Below are 26486 nucleotides of genomic sequence, written 5' to 3'. Positions count from 1 at the left end.
GTCTCTTTCTAAGGTTTAATTCAGGTGCCGTAGTATTGACCTGGAACCTCTCGATCAAAACAGAACGCCAAGAATTCATGTTGCCATTCAGCTGACTTTGCGTATACCCATTCCGGACCTGCGTACCTTCTGTTTGCAACCCTTTTTCTTTTCAGTTTGCGTTCACCCTGCAACTCCCCTTCACTGAGATCTTCTTTCCTGGTTGTATCAACTTCTTCCTCTATGGTTTCATTAGGGGTTACTTTCTCTCTTGCAGCTTGTGGCTCCGGCCAATTATCTCCTTAAAGTGTTTTCTTTCTGTCTGGCATTTCAGGACGTTGAACAGCACCTTCCTCTTGTGCTATGGTGTTTTCTCTTGATGGACCTGCAAGTGGCTCAGGAGGAGTTAGAACACCTCGACTTCCTTCTGCCTCACTCCTTTCGTCTTCAGGGTCTGTTATGGGCTCAACTTCAAACCTGTATCTGTCTGCTTCTGGGAGAACCTCTCTTTGTGTCGGTTCCCCTGATGCCACAGCTGAGATAGGTTCACTGTCACCCTTCTGGATCTTATTTTAAGTGATTAAGCCATCCTCAGCAGGCTCTCCTTCAGTCTCAGTTCCCCTTCGAATACTCTCCGGCCCTGAGACTTCCTTCTCTGCAGCTGTTGTTTTGGACACTTCTAGTTACTCATCAGTCAGACATGTCACCTTCTTTGTGTGACTGGCATGTATCCAATTCGGAAGACCTGCACATTTCACAGCAGTAGTGATTGTCAGTATCACTTGATACGGCCCTTTCCAACGTGGCTCCAGGCACGATTTCCTCACATGTTTCTTGACAACCACCCAGTCACCGGCTCTCAGGGTGTGACATGGATAACTTATCGGTGGCAATGTGGTAGCCTCCACCTGGTGAGAAAAAGAGCGGACCACGTCAGCCAGACCCTTGCAGTAGTCCAACACCATATTATCTGTGATATTCACAAGAGCACTTGCAGGTACTGCGGGCAATCGCATAGCTCGGCCCATTAGAATTTCGTGGGGAGACAGTCCTGTTTTCTTGTCAGGTGGATTTCTCATTGACATTGGTACTAAGGGCAATGCATCTGGCCACTTCAAATTGGTAGCTGCGCACATTTTTGCCATTCTCGACTTCAAGGTACCATTCATCTGTTCCACTAGTCCTGATGCTTCAGGGCAACAACTACAATGCTGCTTCTGCTCAATGTTTAATTCGGCACACAAAAGCTTAATCACCTCATTGTCGAAGTGCCTGCCCCTATCTGATTCTAAAGAGATGGGGAATCCGAAACGTGGTATTAACTCCCTAAGCAGCAGCTTTGCTATTGTGAGACTGTCATTCCTACGTGTAGGGTAAGCTTCAATCCAGTGGCTGAAAATGCACACAATCACCAACACGTACCTCAATCCTCCACACACAGGCATTTCAATAAAGTCCATCTGCATCCTGCTAAACAGACCTCCAGCTCTCCCAACACGACTCATATTCACCACAGTCCCTTTCCCTGCATTCATCTGCTGACAGATGATGCACCTGTGACAGATAACCTCTGCAGCTTGTCTGAATTTTGGATTGAACCAATCGATTTTGAACAACCTGATCATTGTGTCTCTCCCAACATGGGCTTGGCCATGGTAAAACCTTGCAAATTGTGACAAAAGACTGTTTGGCAAAACCATTTTTCCCTCCTCTGAGACCCATAAGTCATCAGATCTCTATACGCATTGCATTCTCTGCCAGGAGCGTTTCTCCTCTTTCTGGCACGTCCCTGCAGTGATTGTAGCTCATCTAATGTGTCAACCACCCTTAATGCAAAGTTTAAGCATGTTTCATTTTCAGTTTCAGGTAACAATTCCCACTGATCTAGAAACAATATACAGTTCAATGCACAAAACCTTGCGACTTGATCCGCATATCCATTTCCCATTGACACAAAGTCTTGTGACTTAACATGAGCATTGCATTTACCAACAGCAATTTCAAGAGGTAACTGAATCGCGTGCAACAAATCCTTAATCTTTTCGTCATTTTTCACTGGAGAACCAGAAGAGGTCATGAAACCCCTCTGCAACCATAACTGGCCAAAATCATGTACAATTCCAAGTCCGTATCTGCTGTCAGTATAGATATTGACTTTCAGGTTTTCAGCTGTGTGGCATGCCCTAGTAAGAGCAATTCATTCAGCCACTTGAGCTGAGTACACTCTTTCGAGCCAGGAAGCTTCTAGGATACCAGAGATTGTACACACGGCATATCCAGCTCTCAGTACTCCTACTGAGTCTCTCAAGCATGAACCATCAACAAAGATAATGTAATCATTTTCTTCAAGTGGGTATCTTTAATATCAGGCCGTGGTTGGGTGCACAGATCTGTTATCTCAAGACAATCATGTTCTACTTCCTCAGCATCTTCAATGTCTGCATTATTAATAGGAAGTAAAGTTGCCTGGGTCAATACAGTACATCTCTTAAGGGACACATTCGGAGACCCTAGTATAATGGTCTCATATTTTGTAAGGCGTGCATTTGTCATGTGCTGCGTCTTGGTTCGGGTCAACAAGATTTCAACTGAATGTGGGACCATTACTGTTAAAGGATGTCCCATCACTATTCCTTCACACTGTGCGAGGCTTTGACCAACTGCTGCAACTGCATGCAAACAACCCGGTAAGGCTGCTGCGATTGGGTCCAAAGTAGCTGAAAAATATGCTACTGGGTGTTTTGCACCTCTATGGACCTGTGTCAGGACAGACAAAGAACAAGCATCACGTTCATGACAAAACAGTACAAAAGGCTTAGTGTAATCAGGCATACCTAAAACTGGTGCCCTGCACATGCTTTCCCTCAATTCCATGAATGCTTTAATCTCTTTCTCGGACATGGTTATAGCACCCGGGCCATCCTGAACTTCCTTGACTGTCAGTCTTATCAAGGGCTTAGAGATAATCGAGAAGTTGGGAATCCACTGACGACAGTAGCCCACCATTCCCAAAAACATCCTAGCATCTCTTTTTGTTGTCGGGGGATTCATCTGCAGTATGGCTGTCACTCTCTCTTTGGATATTTTTCTAAACCCTTTCTCAAGCAGGTGACCTAAGTACTTCACCTCCCTCTGACAGTATTGCAGCTTCTTTGGGGACACTTTATGTCAGTTCTTTCCCAAATGGTTCAGAAAGGCAATTGTGTCATACCTGCAGTCATCTTTTGCCCTGGACGCAATTAACAAATCATCAATGTCCTGCACTAGAGTTGAACTGATAGGCAGTTCTAATGACTCCAAGGCCCATATTTATACTTTTTGACGCTAAACTGCGCTAACGCAGTTTAGCGTCAAAAAATTTTGCGCCGTCTAACGTGTGCGTGGAAAAAAACCACGTAGACCAGGCAGCTCCGGCGTTGGGAAAAAATGACGTTAGGGCGTCTTAAAATGGCGCAAGTCAGGTTGACGCTAAAAAATCGTCGTAACCCGACTTGCGCCATTTTTTTTCGACGCCCATCCCCCATCAACATGACTCCTATCATTGTAAAGATAGGAGTCATGCCCCCTTGCCCAATGGCCATGCCCAGGGGACTTCTGTCCCCTGGGCATGGTCATTGGGCATAGTGGCATGTAGGGGGGCACAAATCAGGCCCCCCTATGCCACAAAAAATAAAAAATAAAATACTTACCTGAACTTACCTTAATGTCCATGGGATGGGTCCCTCCGTCCTTGGGTGTCCTCCTGGGGTGGGCAAGGGTGGCAGGGGGGGTCCCTGGGGGCAGGGGAGGGCACTCCGGGCTAATTTTGAGCCCACTTGTCCCTTAACGCCATCCCTGACCCAGGCGTTAAAAAGCGGCGCAAATGCGCCGTTTTTGGCCACGCCCACTCCCGGGCGTCTCTTTTGCCCGGGAGTATAAATACCACGTAAAGGCCTGGGAGTCATTTTTTAAGACGGGAACGCCTCCCTTGCATATCATTAACGCAAGGAAGGGGTTCACGCTAAAAAATGACGTACACTCCGGGCACTTTGGCGCCCGAAGCGTCTAACGCCAGAGTATAAATATGGCGTTAGTTGGCGTTAGTTCTGCGTCGAATTTGCGTCGAAAAAAACGACGCAAATTCGGCGCAACCAGAGTATAAATATGGCCCCAAGTCTTTCTTCAGTATCTGATTGAAGATGGAAGGTGACTCAGAAAACCCTTGAGGAATTCTACACCAACTGTACACCTTATCCAGGAATTTGAAACTGAAGAGAAATTGGATATCCTCATGAAGAGGCACCGAAAAGAATGCTTGAGACAGGTCCACAACTGTGAACCACTGTGCATCACACAGAACCTGAAACATGATTTCAGCTGGATTTGGCACCATTGGGCAACACTTTACCACAATATAATTTATTTTCCTCAAGTCTTGCACGATTCGAACTTTCCCAGTTTCAGGCCCATTATTGGTGAATTACACGAGCTACTCAGCACTTCTTTCATAACCCCTTGCTTCACAAAGTCTGCAATTATTTGCGCTACTTGGATGAGGACATCTTGTGCCATGTGGTACTGCGGTACCTGGGGAAACACAGCATTCGGCTTTACCTCTACTTTAACTGGTTCCACTCCTTTTATTAGTCCCACTTCCTTTCCTGTCAGGTTTCACACTTTCTCTGTCACTGTTCCCTGCAACTCAGGTGGTAAGTCATTCACTGTAAGCATTGGGAATAGGGTTATCAAAGGGTATTCCTCATTTGCGGTCTCCGTCTCTAACTCTAGAAACTGACCATCGTCCCCTTCATCATCACTGTTTGTCTGCACCTCAATCCCTTCATTGGAACAGGTAATCAAACACTTTGTTTTGCACAGTAAGTCTCTTCCCAGTAGGGATACTGGCCTCGAGTCACAGACTAAAAATTTGTGTAGTCCCTGGAAGTTGCCAATCTCAACTTGGACAGGATCTGTAATTGGTTTTGTCAAGAACTGATTTGCTACTCCTACCACCCTTATGGTACGCCCCGAAAGTGGTAATTTCGGAACCTCTGCACTTCTGACTGTAGAGTGTGTAGCTCCTGTATCAACTAGGAATGAAACTTTATGACCCATCACCTTCCCCTCTACCTAGGGTCCCCTCTGATCTACTTCTAGGGACGCTGCAAGCCTGCACTCCTCACTGTCTGAACAATCATCCGACCATTCATAATTTATTCCATTCTCACCACGCAATGGGAACTGTTGTACTGTGTTATTTTGACTTATTGTTTGACCTGTGACCTGTTGAGGAAGCATCACCTGTTGCTGTCCCATTGGAGCTAATGGTATCTGCATTTGCTGTCTAGGCACCATGGGAATCTACTGTTGTGCCTGTTGCATCTGTGCTGGTTGAACACGCGGCATTTGCATCCGCTGCATGGGCTGTAACCCTTGCATCTGTACCATGTTATTCTGGAAGTTCTGATTCTGCCCTCTCATTTTTGGACCTCTCACATTTTGAAAGGTACTGACATCATTGTTTTGTTGAACAACACCATCCTGCACCACCATTGGGCATTCCTGCTTCCAATGCCCCACGCCCCTGCACGCGTGACATGGGGACACCTTTTTCAACCCCCGCACTTCGTTGTGAACCACAACAGTATTCAAGTCTGGACCTCTTGGCTGTGCCTGGAACACTCCATTCCCCTGCGGTTGGTGCTGTATCACCTGCTGTACTCCATTTCCTTGCATCCCTGCTTGCGCGCCCTTAATCTGCATCACCATCACCTTCTCTTTCAACTTTCTCTGCTTCAACTCAATCTCGTCACTACAGTATTTCGCATACTGCAACACCTCATCAATCGGCTTTGCTTGCCAACAGATCAAATGATTCTTAATCATCTGACTAATCTCTGGCCTCAACCCTTCAACAAATCTGAACACAAGATGATTCATGTCTTTCGGCTCAATGACCTCAGTGCCACTGTAATGTTTCTCATAGTAAGCATGAATCGACTCCTTTGCCTCCTGTGATGTTCGATCAATTTTCTGCCAATCAGTCACTTTCGGCGACACCTTTTGCTTCAAAAACTCAATCACTTTATGATAATATTTCATCACTTCTTCAGACAGTGCTCCAGTAACCTTATCCCTTGCCAGCTCCTCTGTTGGCCAGTCTACGCCCCTCTTGCACTCAAGCCATAAGTCAGGTGGAACTATAATCTCAAAAAGGGTATTTAAGTCCTCCCAGAGACATTTTGCAAGTTTCACAAACCTGTCCGTCTGCTGATACCATTCTATTGGCTTCTCCCTCAACCTGGGGTAGTCATTTGTGAACGACAGGATGTCACCTCTAGACCACAGTACATGGACTATCACTCCCCCGGCTGTCTCGTTCATTGGTAACATTTTTATTGTCCCCGTGACCGGTGCAGCTTTAGCCTGCTTTGGTTCCAGACCATCACCTTTCTCTTTATCTCTTTTCTTTGACCATCTGCTTCCCCTTTTCTCTAATGCACCCCAAATTTGAACACTCTGCAGTATTTCTTTAAGGTGTGTTTTCATTCCGATAGACCTCATGTGCTCGAAATCTTTTGTCTCGAAGTCTAATCTGTAGCTTCTTTTCAAAAGTTTAGTACTCTCAATGTCTATGTTGTATTTATCTGCCAGATTTGCCAACCTCTGATGCACCTTTCTCACTTCTCTAGTTATTTTGGGGCACAGATACCTCAATTCTGCTTCCGTGTATGACTCTAGTCTGTTTACCCGCATTGTTCCTTCCACTAGTTCCATGGCTTCTACACCTAGTCTCACAAAATTCAGGTATTCTTTCCTTTCTGACCTCTCTGTGGTCACTGTAGTAGTCCGTGGAGTGTTGAGTTTGTCTACCCACTCGTTCAATTGTTGCACTGTTAAGCCCTGCAACAAAATGTTTCCAGAATGCACCATTGGTGTCTGTGTCGTATTTGTACTCATTACCTGTGGGGTTCGCATCCCCAACCCTGCTTATCTCATTTTCTCCAAAGTAGCCACAGTTTGACTAAAGTCTAACAAAGACCTAGTCCTTTTGACTGTCTGTTCTCCCTGCAAATATCCTGTGGACCCTCCTCTTATTGCCTCTTGGGTCATTACTCCCTGATCACACACGCCAGGCTTACCTTGCGCATACAGCGGTACTAGTGAACCAACATTAATTGGCAATGATATAGCAGCTGGTGTCTGTCCTGGTCCCAAACCCTGTGGAGCATTAACTCCCATAGCTTGATTCATCATTGGTGCTGCAGCTATTGACTGCGGTCCTGCAACTGAAGTGTAACTCGGAACCAGCTGTTGCTGCGGCTGGGGCAGCAATTGCGGAGTTGGCTCAATCTGCACTAACTTTGATCTTGTATATATCGGATCAGGTGACACCATCAGACTCGTAGTTGTTTCCAATACTGAAACATCAGGATAAATCCTTTGAATCTGTGGTGGCTGCAACTGTATCTGTGTGTCTGGCGCAGTGGGTACACTGACACCATTCTGTATCAAAACTGTATCACTTGTCTGCTCTGCACTTGTGATGCCCTTATTTTGTGCTGGGTCTTCAGAACTCCCACTTGTGCTCTGTACGTTATCGTTTATGGCATATGGTGGCAGGCGATCATGTAACAACTGATTAAGAAACTCTTCATTGTCTGAATCATCTGCGTCTGCCCAAGACCTCTGAGTCTCCTTTGGATTATCAGAACCCTTGTCTGTTTTACAAGTAGCCTTCTTTCCCTGGGTCTCGTCTTCTTGTGTTATGGCCGGAAACATTTTAAGTCCGTCAGCTATTCCCCTTCTCCACATTTTGGTCTCATTATCCCATCTAGCCTTGGCTAAAGTCTTTTCTGCTTTCCTTATTCTCCTCTCAAATTTCTGCTGTCTCTGTCGTATGGCCATCAATTCCCAGATTGCTAATGCCTCATACTAAGCTGGTCTCGGAGGCGGTTTTTGTACACTTAACATCTTTCGCAAGTTCTCTAAAATTCTGGTATTAAACGTTCCGTACTCCAGAAACGCTAAACATCCCTCCTTTTCTGTCAATTTGCACCATTGCTTCATCCAAAGACATGGCGCGACTCCCTTCTCTTCCATTACAATATAAGCTGGAGTACCCTCAGGTGGTGTAGGCTCCCCCACACTCACTCTAATATATACATCTCCCTTCAAAGCACTCTTTAGAGCCTTGAAAAACTTCATTTTTGCGTATTTTATTTTGTTTAGAATCTAATCAGGAAGTGACTTTAATTCCTACAACACTCTTCACCCACCTTGTTCAACCTAATGCCTCTCACGGACGTCTGCCAATCCGTGCGCGACCACTCTCAGCAATTGGCCTATCCCAGCGCGGCTCAAATGATGTCACACTCACACACACTGCAGCTGACAAAGTCTTGCGGCTTGTCCTCCTCACACAAAACTAATGCAAAATATTGCGAGCACCTTTAACAACAAAACCCAAATCTGCTGGTTTACTACAGGAAGGGTAACACATTCGCTTCAGAGCTTTACAGAGATTTCACTTGAAGCCTCGGCCGCTACTCTCTCCTTCTCAGCTCCCGCACTCGCAAGCAGAATTCGACCCACAAATCCTACTCTCGACTTGTCAATGGTTTATTCTAGTGCACTTTAGAACTTGCCAAATCTCCATCAAAGGTTTCAATCACACAATTTGACTCAAACTTGACTTGTCAACCATGCTCAATTGACCTATTTAAGCACACAAATTACAACATAAACTCAAGTGTCTCCTACACTTGTCAATGTACTCCGGAGTCTTAGACCACAACGGGTCCGTACATCACCAACAACCACGTGGATAATTTTTTAGCACAAACCGCCACACTCACATGAAGTTCGCCGACTTCCCTACTCTAATACTGAGGAGTATGCCCACTCCTACTAAAACAACATTACCTAACCTAGATTCACACAAACTTCACAAAACACCTGCAATATGCATAAGCTGAGCAAGCGCGAATTCTACACCACACATGCTAAAATGCCGAGAACATACCCAACTCACTTAGGCGAGCTCCGAGATTCCGGGAAAGTCATGGGGAATTTAGAAACACATCTTACCTCCAATTTTCATTATCTCGAAAAATACTTTTAAACAATGGTTCCTTGTCCTAGGGCCCCAAAGGGCCTGAACCGTCGCTCTGCTACCAGAACTGTTAACGCGTCCCTTTATAACTAATTTACTCACTTTGGGACTCGTTTTAGGCCAATGAATCTTTTGACCCTGATTGAAGACACCTTAGGACGAGATAACTAATCAGCATGTCAATCAATATGTCAATGACGTCATCAAGGTTCACAGTTAACATTTCATATTAATATAAGCTACGCTCTCCCACTAGCATGGCAGCTGAGCGTCTCCACAGGCAGTGGAGGGGCATCCCCGGGCGCCCTCGTGCTCCTGGCGTGCAACTGCCCTGTACACAGGACTGTCTTGGGTACGCTGACTCAGCAACAGGCCAGGCGGCGGAACAAAGTGCCTTTCCGTCCCCGCGTGCGCGCCTGGGCCGGGAGGCAATGCTGTGTGTGAAGGGCATCGGATGCGCCCTCCGATGGGAGGCCCACAGGAGACAAAAATGGCCGTTCTGCTTCGTCGAGGAGCAGCTGCGGGCGTGCCTCTCAGGTAGGGAGGTGCAGTCGTCGCGTGGTGGGCAGCGCGTGGACACCACCCACGTAGACAAATGTAGAGGGGACCACAGTGGGAGACAGCTTTGCTGTCCAGTTCGCGTGAGCGCACACAGATGACTCGGACACTAGAGATGAAGGTTTCACTCTTGCGGCAAAGGCCACAAGGGTCCAGCCCTGCTTTATTAATTAGCCCTCACTCAGGACACCGTACTACGTCACGGAACAGGCAACAAAGTATAGGAGAGCCAGAGTGGCTCTCTACAGTACCGCCGATGTAGCATCAGAGAGACCATGCTTACACGTTCCTGCAGAAGATATTAAACCAGCTGAAAAAGTTTGCCAAGGTATTCGTAGCTCACGGTGGGCCCTTCAAAGGCATGAGAAAGTTGGTTCTAGTTAAAATGGCACCTACCGGGACATTGAAAGCCATTCAGTTTGTGTGACCGATTTTGAATCCCTTATAACAATAGAGTCTGTATCAGAACCTTCTCAAATGTTGCTGTTATTTCCCTTTTTTCTCATCACAGTTCATGTTCTCAACAACAGAGTAGGTAGTGAGTTTTACCACTGCATCGGATTCCTTACATTCTGTTGAAACCATTATTAGCCACGGTTAGATTAGGTGCTTCTGTGTTCCTCGACTCTGACTTTCTGACGCACTGTGACCTTCTGACGCATTGTGCGCGTTGCTGCTTAATGGCATACATAACCTTTGGTCATTCAATAATTTTCCACTGCGCATTTTCTCCCTTTCCATCTTTCATTCATTTCCATCCGGCACTTCTCGCCTTTTTTCAACCAATGCTCTCTGGAGAGGTTCGCTGTTCTTATTTCCCAAAATGTTCCTAATTGCTTCTGCCTTCTCCGAGGTCGGGCAGTGAGTCTAAAGAAGAAAAGCAATACCACAAATACATTTGAGAATAATAGAACCTGGGGGCATTCACTTCAACTTCAAAGATGAAGGATAATAATAAAAGGCAGAAAATAGACCTTCACATACACACGCTGGCAGAATCCTGCTGCTCCTCGCGGACGCTGGCTCTCTGACCTTCTTTAGATTTTTCTATGAACCTCGTAGTACATTAAGAAACTTCAAGTTTTTTTTTTTTTTGTAAAACGGAGATAGACGGATGGATGGATTAGGTAAAACACTCTAATACCTTTAATAATACATATGATGGTTATTCACCGCCTATAATTCCAGATAAAATATTAAAACATGTGAAACTGCAGGAGTAATTTCTAACATTAAATCCTCCGAATCTGCGAAATTGAATCCCCCATCTTTAATATCATAAGCGAATCTTCTTAAAGGTGAAAGCAGTTAAAAATCACTCTTTTTAGGGAGGCTTTGGTTGGTACGAGTCTGACCCTACATAAAAGCTTACCACTGGCTCACTGTAATGCAACTGCACATCAGTGGCCATGTAAACAAACGTGTGCAAGGCCCCTGTGTTGGCATTACCCCCCCCACCCACTGAGGACCACAATGACAGACCAGGCCATTATTAAAATATGCGCTTGCTGAAAAGTAGAACAGCGATGCACCGTGGGCTCCATTTTTCCATGCAGGTAAAGCAGTGCTTAATTTGTAAAATTATAAGTGCTGGTGCCCAGTGGGCTGCTCAGACACCCGCAGCCGGGGCTATTAAATGTAAGTGTGCCCAGTACCAAGACTACATAGTCATCAATCCACTCCAGATCTCTTAATACCACTACCAGACACTCCCTGCACCTTTATCTTAGTCTTCCCTGTCTCTCTTCTTCCCTCTTCCCTCTTTACCCTTTATTCGTTTTTTCTTTTCTTGCTCATAGGAAATGTCTAATGAGGAAAAATAAGTGCTGTTCATAAAAAATGAGTGCTGGTGGCCGCCACTGGCTACCACCGACTCAACTTAAACACTAGGTAGTGTTAACGCGTCCGTCTATGTCAATTTATACACATCAGGACTCGTTTTAGGTCGATGAACCTTTGGACCCAGTGGTGAGTCTCCGTAAAACGAGATTACCAAACATCAAAATATATTTCACAATAACCATTAATGAATCTTCTGCGCATTCATTGGTTCTCGGACTCAAATAACCACACCTTGAAGGAAGATTTGTGAATTTATTCCCTATTGATTACAATCTAATAATAAACGTATTAATCTCAAACCAAGAAGCATTAGAGCATAATCACAAAGTGACAATTACGATGAACTTTCAACAATGCGATGATCAGAATCATAGGATAGATACGTTAGCAGAGAATAGACCATAGTGCATGATAAACCATAGAGGATCAGTTCAGCATAGCTACATGTCAGTCATGTCAGTTCCGTCCGTCAAATGAATACCTCATCTAACCTCAAATTAGCATTAGCATGTTGGGCTTCATGCAAAACAATTTAGAACATAAATTTGGAAAACATCTAACTAAGATACCTAATTAAACATACAGCAGTTGGTACCTAGAAAGAAAGGCATATAGATTCCGTTAGCATTAATAATTACCCTCCTCGAGATAGGTCAGCATACAGGATCAGTCTTCGTCTTCAGGACATCAGACAGTTCACCGTCAATCTATCTAAATTAGTAACAAGGGACACTCTCCTCATAAGGAGGAAAGTGTAATAGGGCAGTCTATGGGCTAGGATAATTTTGTCTAAGTCTCAAATCACCAAATAGAGTGACAGAGTTTCTGGATGCAATCGGTATCATTCCCTACCTAAATGCGCCTCGTCTCTTGTGTCATTAGTTTGTATCCCCTTTTCGTAATACATTCCCCCAAAATTCTATTGGTTAGTAACTACACCCCATTATTGGTAACCAATCAAATTATACATTAAGTAATGCATTTGTCATTTCTTGATATTAACTTGTCTTCCAATTGGTCTTCATAATCAGCATTTTCGTAGGTGGTACGTCCGGGGTTACTTCACCATCTTGGCACACGTCTCAGGTCAAAAGTTCTCTTCCCCTCGTCTCATTGTCCTTGGAAGTGTCCATTAATGTTTCGAAGCACATAGCTTTATACTAAAAGCTGCTAGCATGCGGATGAGAAAATTCCTTCATGTTCCGAACTAGTACAGAAAGAACAATAGCTGGGTCATGGTCATTTGCAAGTCCGCATACTGGAGAAACAGAAAAATACGCTTTAAATGAGAGTTACACAGCTAGTTCGCGACTCATGCTAACTTAAGACATACGAGTTCTAATGAATACAGTTTTGATCGTAATAATACATATAATTGAAAGTTTATTGTTGATTCAGCATTAGTGTTCATAAATTAGTAAATCTTTACGTTTATTAATACTTTAAATTATTAATTATTAATGTTGCTTTGTCAATGTAAGCATTTCACGTCTATAAAAATATGATATTTAAACTACGCTCTCTCAGTCCCTCCTCTGATGACGAACGTCATCACACAATTCTTGATCTTTAATTTTTCACCTTGCGCATAATGCGCACTTCAACATCTTGCCCTTTATGTGAACTTTCCCATATTTCATTGAACATTTTCTCTCTTTCACTTTCTTCCTTCCGTCTGGCTCTTTTTGACAAGTTTCTTTTAATTTTGTCATTAATTTTGCATGCTCCCCATAATCCTAATAGACAAATCAAAACAATTAGTAGGCTCAGCATAATTTTAGCAAGAACTCCATTCCAAATGTTAGTAAACCAGTTTCCTACCCGGGCAATTCCTTTTCCAAATTTTTCCCACACTCCAGCTTCTTTTAGATCCTTCAAATCTATACTATCTCTAGTCAGGTTAGTAAGCATGTTTCTAATTTTCCTACTGTTATCAGGTATATATGAGCAGCAGTGACGTTCATTAAGCATTTTGCACACACCCCCATTCTTTGCTAAAAGAATGTCTAAAGCAAGCCGATTTTGAAGAGTCATAGCTCTTTCTGCAGCAAGTTCAGTATCCATTAATAATATTGCTCCTGTCAAATTTGTCAGCATGTTATCCACAATAGTAGACAACTTTTGAATTTTCATAGAATTTAATATAACCCCCACTGATGGGATTATTGCTCCAAATATGTCACCAATGACAGCAGCCACTGATTCTCGTTTTTGTCTAGAATGTTGTATTTCAGAAGATTTAGGTATTTGTTTTAAGTCATCAATCTGGTATATCTTTGGGAAAACTATTCCCAAATAACATGTCCCATACCATCCCTTTGGGAGACGGTAATATGCATTTAACCCACAGATGTAATAGATTCCAGGAATCGCTGGGTCTTGTCCATTTAATATGAAGGTCCATTTACTCTGAAACAAAAACACATGCCTACATTCACTCGTACCCACAAACAAATTGTCTTGATCGGATTTTGGACTGTATATACATAGCCTACCTATGTGTAATGCATCTATAGCTAATTTGCCTTGTGTTTTAATCGCTGTGTAAGCATAATCATTTGCATAAGTGCGATTTTCTAAGCCTTTTTCTAACTTCTCTTTTAATGCTTTTCGTCTATCATCTGTGTGATCTAAAAAGCTTTTCTCCACAGGAGACAGTAAGCATGTTAAATTGTTGCGGTGTGCATAAGCAGTTCCAAATGTTAGTGTTGGCTCAAAGAATCCTCTAACTAATTTTATATCATGCTCTTTAGCTAGCTTATTTAAGAATTCAATTACAGGCACAAAAGAAAACACAACATCCAGATTTGAATAAAAGTATTGTACATGCTCTTGATTATAAAATCTTGTTAGTAGCAAACTGCAGCTAAACCCATAAGTAAGAGGGAGGCTATGATAAGTAACCCCCTCCTGCACAGATGAAGGAATTTTAGTACACACATAACAATCTTTCGTATCCATAGTTTCCACATACTCATTTAATAAGCGACAGAAGACATTAGTAGAAAGTTCCCCTTTTGTATTAGTTCCCTCATGTAGATGTCTAGCATCCTGCTCAAATTTCTCCCATGGTGATAGTTTATTAGTTGTAGTGGTAGTCTCAGGTTTTAAAGTTGCATTAATAGTTTCACTCTCTCTCCACGGCATTCCTACAATCACTCCCACAATCATTAATGCGCATACAACACCTATCATAAGTCCTAACCAACCACACACCTTACTTCCTTTGTTGCTATAAGCCATGTTTGTATAGAATCAGAATAGTAGATCAACAATCAACTTAAGATGGCAAACTCTTTCTGCGTATTTACAGCGTCTTCTCCTACTCCAGGACCCCCTTTTTGTCAATTCAGGTTAGCAGCTTGTCGTAATTGTGTTTCTTGATGTCAAATCCAGGTTTAATTGTCTCTTTCCGGTAGGTTTATAAAGTTTCTTTCCTTTTAATATATTTTTCCAAGGTTTCCTGTTGTTGTTTTTCTTCAGGTACCGTAGTATTGGCCTGGCACTTCTCGATCAAAACAGAATGCTAAGAATTCTTGTTGCCATTCAGAGGTTGTAGCATATGCCCATTCAGGACCTGTGTACCTTCGGTTTGCTATTCTCTTTCTTTTTAATCTTCGTTCGCCTTGCTGTTCCCCTTCACTCAGATCATCTGCTTGTGAGGTATCGCTTTCTTCTATTATTGTCTCGTTTGTTAATTCTCTTATTCTAAAAGGCGACTTTTCTGGACATGTATCACCTCTATGTGTCTTGTTTCGGTGTTTTCCTTCAGGACGCTGGACAGCACCCTCCTCTTGTGATATGGTGTTTTCTCTTGATAGGCTTGGAACTCGATCAGAAGACTCTGATTCGTTCTGATTTAAATTTACCACTTCTCCGTCTCTCTCTTCTTCCTGTTCGATACTGTATTCAGGTTCTGAATTGTATTCGTCTGCTTCTGGGAGAACCTCTCCTTGTCTTTGTTCTCCTGCTGCCTCCACTGAGATTGGCACTCCGTCACCTCTCTCAAACTCTCTGATAGTGTGAGGGACGCAGCTGTTCTCAGCGGGCTCTCCTGTAGTCTCAGATCTTTCTTGACTGATCTCTGACTCTGAGACTTCTCCTCTCGAAGTTGCTGTACCGGAATTTTAAAGTTCCTCTTCAACAGGACACGTTACCTTTTTTGTATGGCTGGCATGTATCCAGTTGGGAACCCCGGCACACTTCACAGCAGTAGTGGTCGTCAATATCACTTGATATGGCCCTTTCCAACGCGGCTCAAGACATGATTTTCTTACGTGCTACTTGACAACCACCCAATCTCCAGCTTGCAGAGAGTGTCCTGGTTCGCCGATTGGTGGTAACGTGTTAGCTTCCACCTGGTGAGAGAAAGAGCGTATCACGTCAGCTAAACTTTTGCAGTAATCCAACACCATATCATCTGTAATATTCACTAGTGCATTTGCAGGTACCGCTGGTAACCTCATTGCTCTACTAGAAATGGGGTTTTTGGTTGGCAGTCAGGTTGCCCTCTGTCCAAGCAAGAACCCTCACTCTAGTCAGGGTAAGTCACACACAATCCAAAATCAGCCTGTGCTCACCCTCCGGTAGCTTGGCACGAGCAGTCAGGCTTAACTTAGAAGGCAATGTGTAAAGCATTTGTGCAATAAATCATACAACACCATAGCATAACACCACAAAAATACACCACACAGTGTTTAGAAAAATATAGAATATTTATCTGGGTAATTGTAGGTCAAAACGATCAAAGTTGCAATACGAATTTGTAAAGATATCACTAAAAAGTGATATTAAGTGTCTTTAAGTCTTTAAAAAGCAATAAAGTGTCTTTCAAGCACAGAGTACCTGGTTTCTGGTGGGAAATCTCCTCAGAGGGCCACAGGAGAAGAGATGCGTGGAAAAAGGGGTGTGTGCGTCGATTTCCTCTCAGCACACACAGACTTGCGTCGTTCTTTTCCACGCGGGGAAGTCGGGCGTCGTTTTCCGGCGCGCAGACAGTCTCTTTTTGTGGATCGCGGGGATTACCAGATGTCCCGGGTCTGTGCGTTGATTCTCCTGCTTATTTTCCGGCTGTGCATCGTTCTGCGGGGCTGTGTGTCGAAGCTTCGATCTCACGGTAGGTGTCGCGTCGATTTCTCCTTGGAAGTCGGGCGGCGATGTCCTTGCGAGGCCGTGCGTCTAAATTTTGGTCTCACGGAAGGCGTCGCGTCGATTTCTCCTTGGAAGTCGGGCGGCGTTGTCCTTGCGAGGCCGTGCGTCAAAGTTTCGCACTCACGGTAGGCGTCGCGTCGATTTCTCCTGGAAAGTCGGGCGGCCTTGTCCTTGCGAGGTTGTGCGTCGAAGTCTCGATCGTCCCGAGGGCGTTGCGTCGATCAGCGTCGGTGTGCGGCGTTTTTCTCGCCGCGAAACAAGCTGTGCGTCGAAATTTTCGGCGCACAGAGCGTCCAAGTGAAAGGAAGAAGTCTTTTTGGTCCTGAGACTTCAAGGAACAGGAGGCAAGCTCTATCCAAGCCCTTGGAGAGCACTTTCACAGCCAGACAAGAGTTCAGCAAGGCAGCAGGGCAACAGCAAGACAGCAGTCCTTTGTAGAAAGCAGACAGGTGAGTCCTTTGAGCAGCCAGGTAGTTCTTCTTGGCAGGATGTAGTTTCTGGTTCAGGTTTCTTCTCCAGCAAGTGTCTGAGTGAATGCACAAGGAGCTGTCAACTAAACCTAGCCAGACGTGGATTGAAGGGCACAACAAGATTTTAGTGCAAAGAAATGCTCACTTTCTAAAAGTGGCATTTCTAGAATAGTAATATTAAATCCGACTTCACCAGTCAGCAGGATTTTGTATTACCATTCTGGCCATACTAAATATGACCTTCCTGCTCCTTTCAGATCAGCAGCTGCCACTTCAACAGTGTATGAGGGCAGCCCCAATGTTAGCCTATGAAAGGAGCAGGCCTCACAGTAGTGTAAAAACGAATTTAGGAGTTTCACACTACCAGGACATATAACTACACAGGTACATGTCCTGCCTTTTACCTACACCGCACCCTGCTCTAGGGGTTACCTAGGGCACACATTAGGGATGACTTATATGTAGTAAAAGGGGAGTTCTAGGCTTGGCAAGTACTTTTAAATGCCAAGTCGAAGTGGCAGTGAAACTGCACACACAGGCCTTGCAATGGCAGGCCTGAGACAGGGTTAAGGGGCTACTGAGGTGGGTGGCACAACCAGTGCTGCAGGCCCACTAGTAGCATTTAATCTACCTGCCCTAGGCACATGTAGTGCACTCTACCAGGGACTTACAAGTAAATTAAATAGTCAATCATGGATAAACCAATCAGTAGTACAATTTACCCAGAGAGCATATCCACTTTAGCACTGGTTAGCAGTGGTAAAGTGCCCAGAGGTCAAAAGCCAACACAACAGGTCAGAAAAAATAGGAGGAAGGAGGCAAAAAGTTTGGGGATGTCCCCGTCAAAAAGCCAGGTCCAACATGACCCCCTACCAGCCTAAAGCCAGGGGAGAACAATCACTATCCTGATGTACTTCCCTGTTTGAGGCGACAGAACAAGGACCCAGGCCCACAACAGCAGGGGCATGCTCCAGTTCTTCGCCTTCCTGACTCCAATTGGATCACTCTGTCCATACTCTCAGGGCCCACTAAGCCAACCCATGGGGAACCTTTCTCCTTACCTGCGGATCCCATCTGTGCAGCACCTAATCTTACTTTGCTCACAGATGTATCCCAGGAGCAGGATAGTACCACCATGACCAACACAGTGGTGTTGCCCACTCTACCCCTGGGGTGTGACACTTGTCCCCTCCCCAGGGATAACTCTGTCCACCCGGACAGCAAGCCACAGTGATTACTGACAGCTGCCAGGGATGAGAGCCAGGCCCCAGGCCTCTCAAAGCTCTCCAACCACTGTGGCTGTGGAGAGTGGGGGGCGGTAGCCCCAGGTGCTGGGCACCCTTTAACCACTCTCCCTTCCACCAGGTCAGGGATGACAGCCTGAACCTGGTCCTCCCCTCTGGGGCTTTGTACCCTCCCTCCTGGAGCGGTACCCCCAGAGTCCAACATGGTCAGGGTGCTTACAGAAGTCACCCTGTACCATTCCTCCACCAGTGCAGGGCTGTTAACCTGCAACTGGCCCTCCAACCTGGGGCCTGTACCTTCAGGTTGGACTAGGGCCCGGGGTGAGGCTTCCCTCCCCCTGCCCTCCCTTCTGGGGTCCAGCACCCTCCAACTAGGAGTGGCCTCCTCAGAAGACAACATGGTAGGGGCACTGTTATCAGTAGCCCCTCCCTCCAGGTCCGGGGGGACACCCTGAACCTGGTCTTCCAGCCCAGGGTCTGTACCCTCAGACTGGATCACTGCCTGGCAAACCAGGACTTCCTGGGAGGCACACCTACCCCCCACCAGGTCAGAGTTTAACCTCTGCACCTGCCCATTCAACTCAGAGTCACCACCCTGAAGTTGAACAATTGCCTGGCACGCCAGGACTTCCTGGAGGGCACACTGACCCTCCACCAGGTCAGAGTTTAACCTCTGCACCTGACCATTCAACTCAGAGTCACCACCCTGAAGTTGAACAATTGCCTGGCACGCCAGGACCTCCTGGAGGGCACACTGACCCTCCACCAGGTCAGAGTTTAACCTCTGAACTTGGCCATTCAACTCAGAGTCATCACCCTGAAGTTGAACAATTGCCTGGCACACCAGGACTTCCTGGAGGGCACACTGACCCTCCACCAGGTCAGAGTTTAACCTCTGAACTGGGCCATTCAACTCAGAGTCACCACCCTGAAGTTGAACAATTGCCTGGCGCACCAGGACTTTCTGGGAGGCACACCTACCTCCCACCAGGTCAGAGTTTAACCTCTGAGCCTGGTTCCCCAACCCAGGGTCACCACCCTGAGGTTGGGCAATTGCCTGGCACGCCAGGACTTTCTGGGGGGCACACCTACCCCCCACCAGGTCAGAGTTTAACCTCTGAACCTGGTCATCCAACCCAGAGTCAACACCCTGAGGTTGGACAATTGCCTGGCACAGCAGGGCTTCTTGGGAGGCACACCTATCTCCCACCAGGTCAGAGTTTAACCTCTGAACCTGGGTATCCAACCCAGAGTCACCACCCTGAGGTTGAACAATTGCCTGGCACGCCAGGACTTTCTGGGGGGCACACCTACACCCCACCAGGTCAGAGTTTAACCTCTGAACCCGGTTATCCAACCCAGAGTCAGCACTCTGAGGTTGAACAATTGCCTGGCACGCCAGGACTTTCTGGGGGGCACACCTACCCCCCACCAGGTCAGAGTTTAACCTCTGAACCCGGTTATCCAACCCAGAGTCAGCACTCTGAGGTTGGACCACTGCCTGGTACACCAGGACTTTCTGGGGGGCACGCCTACCCCCCAACAGGTCAGAGCTTATCCCCTGAACCTGGTTAGCCAACCCAGAGTCACCACCCTGAGGTTGAACCATTGCCTGGCAGGCCAGGACTTCCAGGGAGGCACACCTACCTCCCACCAGGTCAGAGTTTAACCTCTGAGCCTGGTTCCCCAACCCAGGGTCACCACCCTGAGGTTGGGCAATTGCCTGGCACGCCAGGACTTTCTGGGGGGCACACCTACCCCCCACCAGGTCAGAGTTTAACCTCTGAACCTGGTCATCCAATCCAGAGTCAACACCCTGAGGTTGGACAATTGCCTGGCACAGCAGGACTTCTTGGGAGGCACATCTACCTCCCACCAGGTCAGAGTTTAACCTCTGAACCTGGGTATCCAACCCAGAGTCACCACCCTGAGGTTGAATCTTTGCCTGGCATGCCAGGACTTCCTGGGGGGCACTCTCACCCCCCACAAGGGACACACCGTCCCCAAGGGCCACACAAGAGTCTGGTTGGCGCAGGTCTCCCGACCTCTGCCCATCCGGCAGAGTCTGGGTTTCCCCCAAACCAGAAACGGTTTCACCTGGGTCATTCCTGGGGGGCTCTGCTCTCAGAGCTGTCCCCTGACTCTCAAGGTCCTCCACTGGGGTCTGCAACCCCCTCTCAACCCTATGTCTGGACTTCTGCACCCCCTCACTAGGAGGGGTACTGCCAGACACCAGAACTGTTGGGATGCTGGCTACAGTCACCCCCCCAAGTTCTTCTGACACTGCGGGGCTTCCCTCAAAAGGTGGCCCTACGGTACAGGCTAGGCTTCCCTCCTGGTGTTCCCTCATGGAACCCTCTAGGACCTGGGACCTACCTGGGACACTACAATCCTCTCCCACCACACTCGGTTGGGAACCACCTAGACCACTCCCTTCAGGAGCACCCCCAAATGCCTCTTCAGACTCTCTGGTACTCACCCAGAAGTCTGCCTCCATTGTAAGTTCCCTGGGGTCAGAGAACTCACACTCCACCTGGTGTTGGCGTAGCTCTGGAAAATAAGGACCAGACATATGCTCTCCAGCAATTACATCACTCTGCCCTTCACATGTATTAACCACAGTACCCTTCACCCAACCACCCAGTAACTCAACCTTGGAAAAGCACTCTACTTCACCCTCCTGAGACTGGTGAGACAGTATCTGTCTGTCCCTGACACTCAACCCAAACTCTTCTGGGATGTCTCTACACTCTATATCCAGGACGTCCACCAGGGGGGAACCCTTGTCTCTGTCACTCTCTGCTAGAGTCAGTAAAGTGTCCCTCCCCCCAGTAGGAATATGACTCCCTGTGCCAGTTCCCCAATCCTTCTCAGGGACCCTGTGCATAACGGGAACTACCTCATACCCTTGAACTGCCTGGGGTGTGTCAACTCCCTTCTTCAAGTTGGGCACCACATCTCTGGGCTTGTGCCCTTCTTCAGCAGTACTAGATGCAAGATTTTTGCTGCCACCATCTGAACTGGACTCAGCCCTTCCGGCCTCCAGTTTCAGCTCTTTACAGCTCAGCTCTTGAGCTGCAATCTTTTCTTCTTCCAGGGCTAAGAGTCTTTTTGCCTCAACCTCTGCAAGATACTCCTCTAATTGTTGCTCCTGTCGCCTTTGACTTCGCAGCCATTCATCTATTTCTGGGTCACTGTCCAACTCTGAGTAGTCTTCCTCCTCATCTGAGTAGTCTTCCTCCTCATGTGCGTAGTCCTCCTCCTCATCTGAGGGGTACTTAGTCATTTGGTTTCTTGCTGCCTCTCTCTCTGCCCATCTTTCCTCCCCCCAGACTATGTAGTGATGGAGCATCTCCGCTTTAGTAGATCTCCTTGCTACAGGAAGGCCCCATTGTCTGCAAAGCTTCCTTAGGTCAGCCTTAGTGAGGTGGTCAGTACGAACAAAGAATGAGTAGGTACACAATCCCATTTTGATAAGATCTTATCAGCAAAAACCAAAATCCAAAGTCCAAAATATCAATAGTATATCCAGGAGGACATCAGAGAACCAAGAGCCAAAAAAGATGAAAAATCAAGTTGACCTTCAACTGTGGGTAGGTAGTGAAATACTTAGCTACTGTATGTCACTGCACAAACACAAGTCCTATCCTCACCGCTGATCACCAATGTTAGAAATGGGGTTTTTGGTTGGCAGTCAGGTTGCCCTCTGTCCAAGCAAGAAGCCTCATTCTAGTGAGGGTAAGTCACACACAATCCAAAATCAGCCTGTGCTCACCCTCCGGTAGCTTGGCACGAGCAGTCAGGCTTAACTTAGAAGGCAATGTGTAAAGCATTTGTGCAATAAATCATACAACACCATAGCATAACACCACAAAAATACACCACACAGTGTTTAGAAAAATATAGAATATTTATCTGGGTAATTGTAGGTCAAAACGATCAAAGTTGCAATACGAATTTGTAAAGATATCACTAAAAAGTGATATTAAGTGTCTTTAAGTCTTTAAAAAGCAATAAAGTGTCTTTCAAGCACAGAGTACCTGGTTTCTGGTGGGAAATCTCCTCAGAGGGCCACAGGAGAAGAGATGCGTGGAAAAAGGGGTGTGTGCGTCGATTTCCTCTCAGCACACACAGACTTGCGTCGTTCTTTTCCACGCGGGGAAGTCGGGCGTCGTTTTCCGGCGCGCAGACAGTCTCTTTTTGTGGATCGCGGGGATTACCAGATGTCCCGGGTCTGTGCGTGGATTCTCCTGCTTATTTTCCGGCTGTGCGTCGTTCTGCGGGGCTGTGCGTCGAAGCTTCGATCTCACGGTAGGTGTCGCGTCGATTTCTCCTTGGAAGTCGGGCGGCGTTGTCCTTGCGAGGCCGTGCGTCTAAATTTTGGTCTCACGGAAGGCGTTGCGTCGATTTCTCCTTGGAAGTCGGGCGGCGTTGTCCTTGCGAGGCCGTGCGTCAAAGTTTCGCACTCACGGTAGGCGTCGCGTCGATTTCTCCTGGAAAGTCGGGCGGCCTTGTCCTTGCGAGGTTGTGCGTCGAAGTCTCGATCGTCCCGAGGGCGTTGCGTCGATCAGCGTCGGTGTGCGGCGTTTTTCTCACCGCGAAACAAGCTGTGCGTCTAAATTTTCGGCGCACGGAGCGTCCAAGTGAAAGGAAGAAGTCTTTTTGGTCCTGAGACTTCAAGGAACAGGAGGCAAGCTCTATCCAAGCCCTTGGAGAGCACTTTCACAGCCAGACAAGAGTTCAGCAAGGCAGCAGGGCAACAGCAAGACAGCAGTCCTTTGTAGAAAGCAGACAGGTGAGTCCTTTGAGCAGCCAGGCAGTTCTTCTTGGCAGGATGTAGTTTCTGGTTCAGGTTTCTTCTCCAGCAAGTGTCTGAGTGAATGCACAAGGAGCTGTCAACTAAACCTAGCCAGACGTGGATTGAAGGGCACAACAAGATTTTAGTGCAAAGAAATGCTCACTTTCTAAAAGTGGCATTTCTAGAATAGTAATATTAAATCCGACTTCACCAGTCAGCAGGATTTTGTATTACCATTCTGGCCATACTAAATATGACCTTCCTGCTCCTTTCAGATCAGCAGCTGCCACTTCAACAGTGTATGAGGGCAGCCCCAATGTTAGCCTATGAAAGGAGCAGGCCTCACAGTAGTGTAAAAACGAATTTAGGAGTTTCACACTACCAGGACATATAACTACACAGGTACATGTCCTGCCTTTTACCTACACCGCACCCTGCTCTAGGGGTTACCTAGGGCACACATTAGGGATGACTTATATGTAGTAAAAGGGGAGTTCTAGGCTTGGCAAGTACTTTTAAATGCCAAGTCGAAGTGGCAGTGAAACTGCACACACAGGCCTTGCAATGGCAGGCCTGAGACAGGGTTAAGGGGCTACTGAGGTGGGTGGCACAACCAGTGCTGCAGGCCCACTAGTAGCATTTAATCTACCTGCCCTAGGCACATGTAGTGCACTCTACCAGGGACTTACAAGTAAATTAAATAGTCAATCATGGATAAACCAATCAGTAGTACAATTTACCCAGAGAGCATATGCACTTTAGCACTGGTTAGCAGTGGTAAAGTGCCCAGAGGTCAAAAGCCAACACAACAGGTCAGAAAAAATAGGAGGAAGGAGGCAAAAAGTTTGGGGATGTCCCCGTCAAAAAGCCAGGTCCAACATCTACCCATGAGGATTTCATGGGGGGACAATCCTGTTTTCTTATCTGGTGTGTTTCTCATGGACATCAATACTAGTGGTAATGCATCTGGCCACTTCATGTTTGTTGCTGCACACATTTTCGCTATTCTTGATTTTAAGGTACCATTCATCTGTTCAACTAGTCCTGATGCTTCAGGGCGATAGCTACAGTGTAACTTCTGCTCGATGTTGAGTGCTGCACACAGAAGCTTGATCACCTCATTGTCGAAGTGTCTTCCCCTATCTGATTCTATAGAAACCGGGAACCCGAATCGTGGTATTAATTCCCTCAGTAATAGTTTTGCAACTGTGAGACTGTCATTTCTACGTGTAGGGTATGCCTCAATCCAATGACTGAAAACACACACAATCACCAACACGTACTTCAATCCTCCACAAACAGGCATTTCAATGAAATCCATTTGTATTCTATTAAATGGACCTCCAGCTCTTCCAATGTGGCTCAAATTTACCACTGTTCCTTTTCCAGCATTCATCTGTTGACAGATAATGCACCTGTGACAAGTAATTTCTGCGGCATGTCTGAATTTTGGATTAAACCAATCAACTTTAAAAGATCTGATCATGGCATCTCTTCCTAAATGTACTTGCCCATGATATAATCGGGCAAATTGTGACAGAAGACTATTAGGTAAGACCAATTTTCCATCATCTGAGACCCATATATCATCTGCTCTTTGTGTACATTGCATTTTCTGCCAGGAACGTTTTTCTTCTTTATTAGCACGGTTTTGTAGTGTCTTTAACTCATCTAAGGTATCAACCACTTGTAATGCTAGATTCAGAGTTGTGTCATTTTCAGGCTGAGGTAGCAATTCCCACTGCTTTTTGAATGATATACAATTTAATGCACAAAATCTTGCTACCTGATCTGCATAATCATTCCCCATTGACACAAAGTCTTGTGATGTGGTGTGAGCACTGCACTTTACCACGGCGATTTCAAGAGGTAACTGAATTGCATGTAACAAATCTCTTATTTGTTCTCCATTTTTCACAGGTGATCCGGAGGAGGTCATAAAAACCCTTTGTGACCAGATCTGACCAAAATCATGTACAATTCCAAATCCGTACCTGCTGTCAGTATAGATTGTAACTTTCAAATTCACAGCAGCATGGCAGGCCTTTGTAAGAGCTATTAATTCTGCCACTTGTGCTGAAAATACCTTTTCAAGCCAAGAGGCCTCAACTATGCCAGACATTGTACATACTGCATAGCCAGCTCTCAATGTCCCTGTTGAATCTCTTAAACAGGACCCATCCACGAACATAATGCAATCGTTTTCTTTTAATTGGGTGTCCTGTATGTCTGGGCGAGGTTTGGTACAGAGGTCAGTCACCTCGAGACAATCATGCTCAAATTCTTCCCCCTCTTTGATTTCTATATTTTCATTGGGAAGCAGAGTTGCCGGGTTCAGTACTGTGCATCTTTTCAGTGTAACATTTGGTGATCCCAAAATAATCGTCTCATATTTGGTAAGTCGTGCATTTGTCATGTGTTGTGTTTTCGTTCTTGTCAACAAGATTTCAACAGAATGTGGAACCAAAACTGTCAAAGGGTATCCCATGACTATGCCCTCACATTGGGATAGGCTTTGACCAACTGCTGCAACTGCTCGCAAACAACCCGGTAGGGCTGCTGCGACAGGGTCCAAAGTAGCTGAAAAATATGCTACAGGGCGATTTGCATCTCCGTGGACCTGTGTTAAAACAGACAAAGAACAAGCATCACGTTCATGACAAAACAACAGAAAAGGTTTCTCATAATCAGGCATTCCTAATGCTCGGGCCCTGCACATGCATTCCTTCAGCTCTAAGAATGACTCAAGTTCTTCTTTTGTCAAAGTGATTGTATACGGTTCATCTTTGACATCCTTCCCTGTCAATGATTGAGAAATTGGGTATCCATTGGCGGCAATAACCCACCATTCCCAAAAACATCCTGACATCTCTTTTTGTTGTTGGGGGATTCATTTGTATGACAGCTGTTATTCTCTCCTTTGATATCCTTCGGGATCCTTTCTCAATTAGATGCCCCAAGTATTTTACTTCTTTCTGACAGTATTGCAGTTTCTTAGGTGACACCTTATGCCCGTTCCTTCCCAAATGATTCAACAATGCAATAGTATCATATTTACAACTGTCTCTGGTTTTGGATGCAATCAACAAGTCATCAATGTACTGCACAAGAGTAGAATTAAAAGGCAGCACAAGGGGTTCCAAATCCTTCTTTAATATCTGATTAAAGATGGATGGTGACTCAGAAAATCCTTGAGGTATTCTGCACCAACTGTACACCTTATCCAGGAATTTGAAACTGAACAAAAATTGGCTATCCTCATGCAGCGGTATTGAGAAAAATGCCTGTGATAGGTCTACTACGGTAAACCATTCAGCATCGCAAGGAACTTGGAACATTATTACCGCTGG

This window comes from Pleurodeles waltl, chromosome 10 (genome assembly GCF_031143425.1).
Source record: "Pleurodeles waltl isolate 20211129_DDA chromosome 10, aPleWal1.hap1.20221129, whole genome shotgun sequence".
NCBI classification, from domain to species: Eukaryota; Metazoa; Chordata; class Amphibia; order Caudata; family Salamandridae; genus Pleurodeles; species Pleurodeles waltl.
Note: the sequence above shows the minus strand (reverse complement) of the source record.